Source organism: Nicotiana tabacum, chromosome 14, assembly GCF_000715075.1.
Source record: "Nicotiana tabacum cultivar K326 chromosome 14, ASM71507v2, whole genome shotgun sequence".
NCBI lineage: Eukaryota > Viridiplantae > Streptophyta > Magnoliopsida > Solanales > Solanaceae > Nicotiana > Nicotiana tabacum.
The window spans coordinates 87,037,128-87,044,932 of record NC_134093.1 but is presented as its reverse complement, the minus strand read 5'-3'; the positions used below and the strand labels follow the sequence as shown (position 1 = coordinate 87,044,932).

General features: G+C 38.3%; 1 long non-coding RNA gene across 1 annotated transcript; it reads left to right on the top strand.

The window, feature by feature from the left end:
* The first annotated feature begins 653 nt into the window (after window positions 1-653).
* Window positions 654-3,258, top strand: LOC142168762 (uncharacterized). Its single transcript, XR_012698735.1, has 2 exons — window positions 654-916; window positions 2,853-3,258. It is a non-coding gene; the product is annotated as an uncharacterized LOC142168762 (long non-coding RNA).
* Window positions 3,259-7,805: the final 4,547 nt, after the last annotated feature.

Here is a 7,805-nt window from a genome sequence, read left to right as displayed (position 1 = left end):
AGAGAAACTCATAATCTATTGGTACATAGTACATGAATGTAAACATGCTTCCAGGTTTAACAGTTAAGCTCAATACAGATAAAATATGCCAAGTATGATTGATATGAGAAATATTACATCTCTATATCTACATGACAATGTACATGTCACATGTGATGCAACAACACAAACGCGGGTCTGATTCCTATCAAATTAACTCGGAATAACGCCAAACTTTGCAAACACGTTCCAAATAACGAAATGGACCTATTCCATGTCCCGAAATATAAATCCAACAATGATAGCTATGAAGTCAACCTTAACAAAATTCTAAGTCGTTAAATTGCCAACGTTCGGCAAAACAACACAAATCAACATATGAACCTCAGAATTCATTTCCGGGTATATGTTCAAGTCCAAAATCACGATACAAACCAACTTGAATCAACAAAATAACATTCCAGGGTCATTTTCACAAAAGTCAAACCCTAGTCAACATTTTCAACTTAAACTTCTAAAATGAGACTCACTCATCCCAATAGATCCCAAAATATCCGAAAATCTAATATGACCATGCACGCAAGTCATAATACACAATATGATACACTCAAGACCTCACACTACCATAAAAGTACTTTTAGTGGCAATTCTAACCTTTTCTTGCAAATGAAAAAGTACTGGCAAATGAGCATTGGCTAGGAAAATATTCCTTTTTTACCTGCAATAGAAAAGAATGACCACTAAAGCACTAATTGAAAACGAAATTTTCAAATCTTTCCCTCCAATTGTTTTGACATCAATCACCTCTTCCCTCCAATCCATTTTTAGGTCTTCTCTGTATATCACGAAATTGTTTCAGAAGTAGGCTATGTAAAGGCTCTTATCGTTCCTGCTGCCCAACTCATCTCTTTCTCGCCATCACCACCCACCATCCTAGGTAAATTCATCGTGTCTCTCTCTCTTTCTCTCTCCTCCCTCTCTATATACCCATTATCACTAATGAGGGGTAGCCAACTATGGCGATTGAAATCTGAATATTCTTTGAACGATAGTATTGAATCTGTCACCGTTTTTGCATTCACGTGTTTGATTTAATGATCTTTTTAGTTGCTTTTATGGTTATTTTACTTCCCATACCAATGGTGTGGAAAATGTATTTTGTAATTAAGGTGTTCGATGAAATGCTTTTGCTGAATTTCTGACTCGTCTTCCACGTTTTTTGTTGATTTCAGATGATTCATAAATCTTTGATTGTTTCATATAGTGTCCGATAGTTGAACATTTATCCAATATCAAGTTCAAACAAGGTGAAGTTGATAGGAGCTAGAAAATTTTCTAAAAGTATCGCTAAAGGAGTGACTAAAACTCGGATATTTCCTATTTCTCCTATTCTAATTGCCCACCTGTCTCTTCTTGTTGCACTGCTTTTGTGTCTTTTGGGTTACTGTATTTGATCATAATTCCACATTGTCAGTAGGTAAGAATGCAAATTAGCTATATTTCATCAATCTAAAACGCATGTCCATGCTTTTTTCTTGGTCTTCTTACAGTTGGCTTTTGGCTTATGTCTTTTATCTTACAGTTGGCTTACATTTTCATCATTTCTATACAATAATATGACAATTCTTGGGGCCAAAATGATAAGAAGATGGGGTATAGGAACAATAATGACGAGGAGACATTAGATGATGTTGATAATGGTGTTTCAATGGATATCTATTTTGATTGAGGTCATCTATTTTTATTTTTAGTTATCTTTTGTCTATTTAAAATTTCTTTGCCATATGGAGTGTATATGTGGATTAGAAGATTGTTATGGTTCAGTTTAGTACTTATTATATGATGTATATGGTCCTCCGATATTAAGAATTATACCTTACTTAGCAATAGAAGAAAGTTACTGCTGAGTGCTAAGGGTATTTGCCTCTGGCAGCTAAATCATTAAGTGGGTAGTTCCATTGGTTATGCTAAGAAATTAATAACTGGATATTTTTGTAAGGCAGAGTCATTTATCTTGTTTATTTGTTGCTTGTCTTTATCTCAATTTTAGGATCAAGAATCTCATGAGCAATAAATAGCTAAAACATCTTGGTTGACTGTGCAGAACATGATTGCAGTATCCGAATTGAGAAATGTAATAAAGCTTTTACCTGTAGCTCTATACAGGCCTTAGTTAACTTTTGGCCTAAATTTCGAATCTTTTTATGTCTTCTTTCACTGAAGAAAGGAGCCGCATTTAAAGAATTATGGGAAAAGAGGGAAGCTCAAATTCTGCCCTCTAAGGTTATCCACTGTAAAGCATTTCATGGAATATCTCTTGTGCTTTTCAACCCTTAAGGAAATTCTCAAAATAAATAGTGTCGTATTTGGAATATATATCCATAGAATTAATTGACCCATTCATAATCTATTGAGTCATATTGAGTGGCAAATCTTTGAAGACATTATACATTAGCCATTTAGACTTAAAACTCTACTATTCTTTTCCTTCTATCGGTTCTAAGTTCCCTTTTGCTAGAAGTGGACTTTGCAAGGAAATGGTAAAAATGAAAATTCTAAACCTATTTTCCTTGATCCAGTATAGGTTTTAATATATCCAAAGACAAGTGTGTTCTTTATTGCTTTTGTTGCTACATGCATAAAACAATTAAAATTTCTTTTTGGAATTGTTTCTTTATGACTATTTTGTCTAAGTAGATATAGGCATCATTTGTGGTTATCTTGCTTCTAAATTCCATTGGTGAGTCAAGTTCTAGATGTGGTGGAATCTAATTCTTAGAAATTGTTGAGTTCTTCCTTATTAGTCATAATTCAATTCTGTCTGAGTTTAGTTTTCAATTGTTCATATAATTTGAATGAGTGGCTCATTGCAGAGGAGTAAGCATTGTTTTGAGCATCCTTAAATTCACGGAACTTCCTTACTTGATGCGTAACCTGATTTAGGTGCTCAACTGCTGAAAGCTTCATTGCTCTCCTAGACTCCTTTTGAAAATATGGTATTTTATAGCTGGGGAAAACTCATGCGCAAAATTAGACAAGAAGGCCATATCTCAAAACTCAAATAGCATGAAGAAGCTTTTGTTCAGAAATTTGGTTGTGGATGATTTCAATGTTATCAAGAGCGAAAGAAATTTATCGGGGCCATTTATTGTCAAATATTACATGTATTTGATAGCAATTATTAGATACACAATTACACTTGTATTGGATCCATAGTTTACTTTGAATTTTATTTTATGTTGTTGATACATTTGATATTATAGATTATCTGTTATTTTTTATTGTGGATTTAGTAAAATGTGTTGAGCTTTTTGGAATGATTTCTTTTATTTATTATTCGAATGAAATTAGGCAAGATGTGCATTAAAATATTAGCTGTTTATTAATCCTTATTAACAATAAGAAAAGTTGTGAAAGGTTCTCATTTACTGGCCATTATAATTGCCACTAAAAATTCCTCCTTTACAAGCAATATGATAGATCTTTACCGGCCATAAAATAGCTGCAACATGTATGATATGGGATTTTTTGAAAGAGGGATAGTGGCCATTAATTGCTAGTAAATATTTCTCGCTAAAACTCATGGACATTTAGCGGTAATAAAAGGGATCTTTACCAGCACTCATTGTAATGGTCGCTAAAGCGTTTGCCGACGCTGAATATGCCGACCAATATTTAATTGCTGGTAAAGAATTTAGCGGCAAGAAATATTGCTGCTAAAGAGCATAATTATTGCCGCTATAAACCTTTTTTGTTGTAGTGATCAAACTAGTGAACGGAACCTTAAAGCTAAAACGATCGGTTGAGTTGTTACATTCTCCTCCTCTTAAACAAACATTCGTCCTCGAATGTGCCAAGAGTCTTTCCCAAGCCACCAAATCATCGTATAAACTCTCCATACACATACATGTGGGTGATCCTACGTCATCCCAATCCACATAAGCCCGACAACAACATCTCAACCGAAGATTGTTCCTCTCACTCATGCCGATAAGCCTTAGAATCAAATTTTCACATCTACCAAGGGCCCTATTATAACACAAACACACTGTAAAATCCTCAACTAGCTGCAACAACTCGTGCATACATCCACAAGATACAACCACACGACATAACATATCGCTCATATGCCCATAACAACAACTCGGACCACAATAGTTGCCTATTACAAAGCCCGCTATCTGCAAACAGACTTACATCGACTAGAACCTTGTTTTAAACCTTCACAACACTGACAATGATGTAAGGAATATGCGGAACTCATAACTACTCACTCGACTAAAAAGCCAAATGCCACTTGGCATACACTTCGCAATCCAAACCCAGCAAGCATAACTCGAACACGACTGAATATGAAAAGAGGAACACATGAAATTGCTATCAAACAAGTCCAACAGGCACGACTCCACACTGATACCATGCTGTGAATCCAATCAACAAAGAAGAAGCAAAACACCCGCAGTAACCACAATGAATCTTTCCCTAATATAACCTTGTCACGGCATATGGCCCGGTACAAGCATACTTGTCCACAAAGAATGCCAGGTCCCCATCCTCCACTCAGAATCATGAGTGAGACAAACATCTCAACAACTAAAACACTCTACTAACTCAATTCCGTAGAACCAAAATCACAACACGAAGCAAACTTCTCATACCTGTAGAACACCCAAATCATAAGTCATGGCCAAACTACCCAGAAATCACGTCAAAACCTACTGTATTAACTAACAGGAAGTCCACCCAAGCCTCATGGCTCGCATAGAAAATAAACCAGAATGATAGATATGGGTTATCAGGATAAAATTTCCCAATTGGCTTGAACAAATGAATATAGTACAAGAATCACAAAACATAACCATTCTGAAGCAAGGTAGGATGACTCTTACCATTGAATGAGACCGGATCGGAATAACATAGATGCATCTCTATAATCAACCATACCTGAAATGATATCATCTGATGCATCATCCTCCGCCCAACTAGGAAGACCATAACAATGGGCCTGGCCTCCCCTTCTAGGATAACCTCTACCCGCCTGAACTCCACCCCTAGCTGGCGGTGCAGGTATAGCAGCAACTGGAGTGAAACTAATAGCCTGAATAACTTGTTGTGATATATTTATCTAGGGTCTGGGATAATCTCTCACCATGTGGCTGGTAGCCCCACACTCAAAGCAAGTTGTCCGCTGAAGTGGCTGTGGAAGTTATCCGGTACGGGTACTCTAGGACCCATGGATATCTAAAACACCACGTGAAGCATGAAGTGCAAGCTGAACTGGCTGACTAACAAAACCTCTAACATGACGCACCTTGCCTTGAAAATAGGGATCAATATATCCTCCTAGTCCACGAGGCCTCTTACACTTTATGTCCTCTCTCTCCTAACCCTCTTACCCTCTCATCTGGGAGCGATCTCTACTACCTGCTAAAATGGAACATCCATCTCCAACTCCCGAGCCATACTGAATCGGATACCATAACTGAGTCCCTCAATGAACTTGCAAACTCGCTCTCTAACTGTAGAAACCAAAGCAGGTGCATGACCGGACAACCCACTGAATCTAATGGCGTATTTTGATACCGTCATAGTGCCTTGATGCATCTGCTCAAACTCCATACGCCATACATCTGGGAGGGTCTTGGGGACAAACTTCCTAAAATAATCTCTGAAAACTGAGTCCAAATGGGTGGTGCTACATCAGTTGGCCTACCCTCATCATAAGCCTTCCTCCTCTGATATGCTGCTCCTGACAGCTGAAATATAGTAAAAGGAACTCCGCTCATCTCCACAATACCCATGGTGCAAAGAATACGGTAGCACTTCTCTAGAAAATCCTACGCATCCTCAGTAGCTAAGCCATTGTAAGTAGGGGGATGATACTTCTTGAATCTCTCGAGCCTCTTCTAACTCCTCTGATGTCCCTGGCCTAACCTCAGGCCAAACCGAAATAATATGTTGTACTGGAATAACACCAAAAACCTGACCAGTATGGACCCGCTGCTCTAGAGTACGGGCGGCAGGAGTCTGAGCTCCCCCCTAGTCTGTGAAGTAGCTGGTGCAGTTGGAATTAGTCCCGCCTGAGCCAATGTACCAAACATGCTCAGGAACTATGCTAGAGTCTCCTGAAGTCCAGGGGTGGCAACAGGCGCCTCCGGTTCCCGTACCCTAATCGAAGCTACTAGTGGCTCCTCAGTTGCTGCTCTGGCAGGTGACCTAGCTGTAGCATGTGCTCCTCCCTGGCCTCTGCCTCTGCCCAGTCCCCTAGAAACACTGGCTCTAGGGGCAGCATCATCAGTAACTGCGGCTCATGTCCTTACCATCTGCCAGAGAATAGAATGACAAAGGCTCAAACTCTGAAATCAACAACTCGCACGATAAGAATGAAAGAAGTGAAGTTTCCTAATACTTATGTAGCCTCTCGAAGATAAGTACAGACGTCTCCGTACCGATCCGCAAGACTCTTCTACACTTGCTTATGACTCGTAGTTCCTATACACCTAGAGCTATGATACCAACTTGTCATGACCCAAAATTTCTCCTTAGGAGTCGTGATGGCACATAGTCCCTAGGACTAGGTAAGCCTAATACATAGTGAGTTATCAATAAATTTAACCCAATTAATTATTAAACATGAACCGGAAATTTCTATACAAAGCAAACAAACCAAAGTAGATATACAACATCCCAAAATCGGTAGTACAAGTCATAAGCTCTACTGAGTTCACAAAAAAATCTCTAAGTACATTTGTTCCAAAATAGAAATAAACAGTACAAAGTAAACATAAGAAGGTGACTCTGAGGCATGCAACTGTGATAGCAGGTATACCTTGAAGTCTTCGCCGCAACTCACAATTAGCTAACTAATGACCAACACGCTCCAAGGTAGCTGGATCTGCTAAAAAATGTACAGTAAACATAGCATGAGTATACCACAGCGGTACCCAGTAAATATCAAAATTAACCTCGGTAGAGCAGTGAAAAGGAACAGTCATGAAACCTACTAGACATAATAACATGTACAAGTATAAATATAAAACTAACCCGGAACAATGCAAAGCTAAACATGGTAAAAATAATGTTATAATACTTGCAATAAGAACTAGAAACAACAATTAACAATAAGGAGCAAGCAGGTAATAACGCCTAAAGTAAGCAGGATACAATTAAAGTCTGGTGTAACCAAGTAAAGGAAAACAAGTAACAACCCAATAAAATAACCGCTATCACACAAAGTTTATACAAGAATTTCTCCGAGGTACCACACCTCATAATCGCAATTCACAGGTCCCGAATCATGAAGCATAATCGCTTGGAATCTTGTTCACATATTACAAATCACAACCGCACGGACAACTCACGTGTTCCATGGACAACTCACGTTCCAATACCATTAATACCCCATATCTGTACGGATAACTCATGCGCTAGCAGTAAAAATTCCTCATATCTACACGGACAACTCACGTACTAACGGTGCAACTCATGCACATAAGGCAGGTATACAAGAATACATGTAAATGATCAATAAACATCAAGGTTCATCTTCTTTGACTGATATGAGTGACTAATCACGGTGTATAGCTCGAGTCAACAAGTAAGATCAAAGACAACGAATGGCACATAGGAAACAACACATCAAAATTGTAATATGCAAGACACACAAGGTAGGTACACCACTACACAAATATCATCAATAACAATGCCCCCAGACCATCAAAAATCATCCCCGACATAAGCACCCTTGTCTCGCCATGTGCACAACAATATAAAGTAAATACCCGCCTTGTCTCGCCACACGACATAATAATTATTCGCACTTTGTC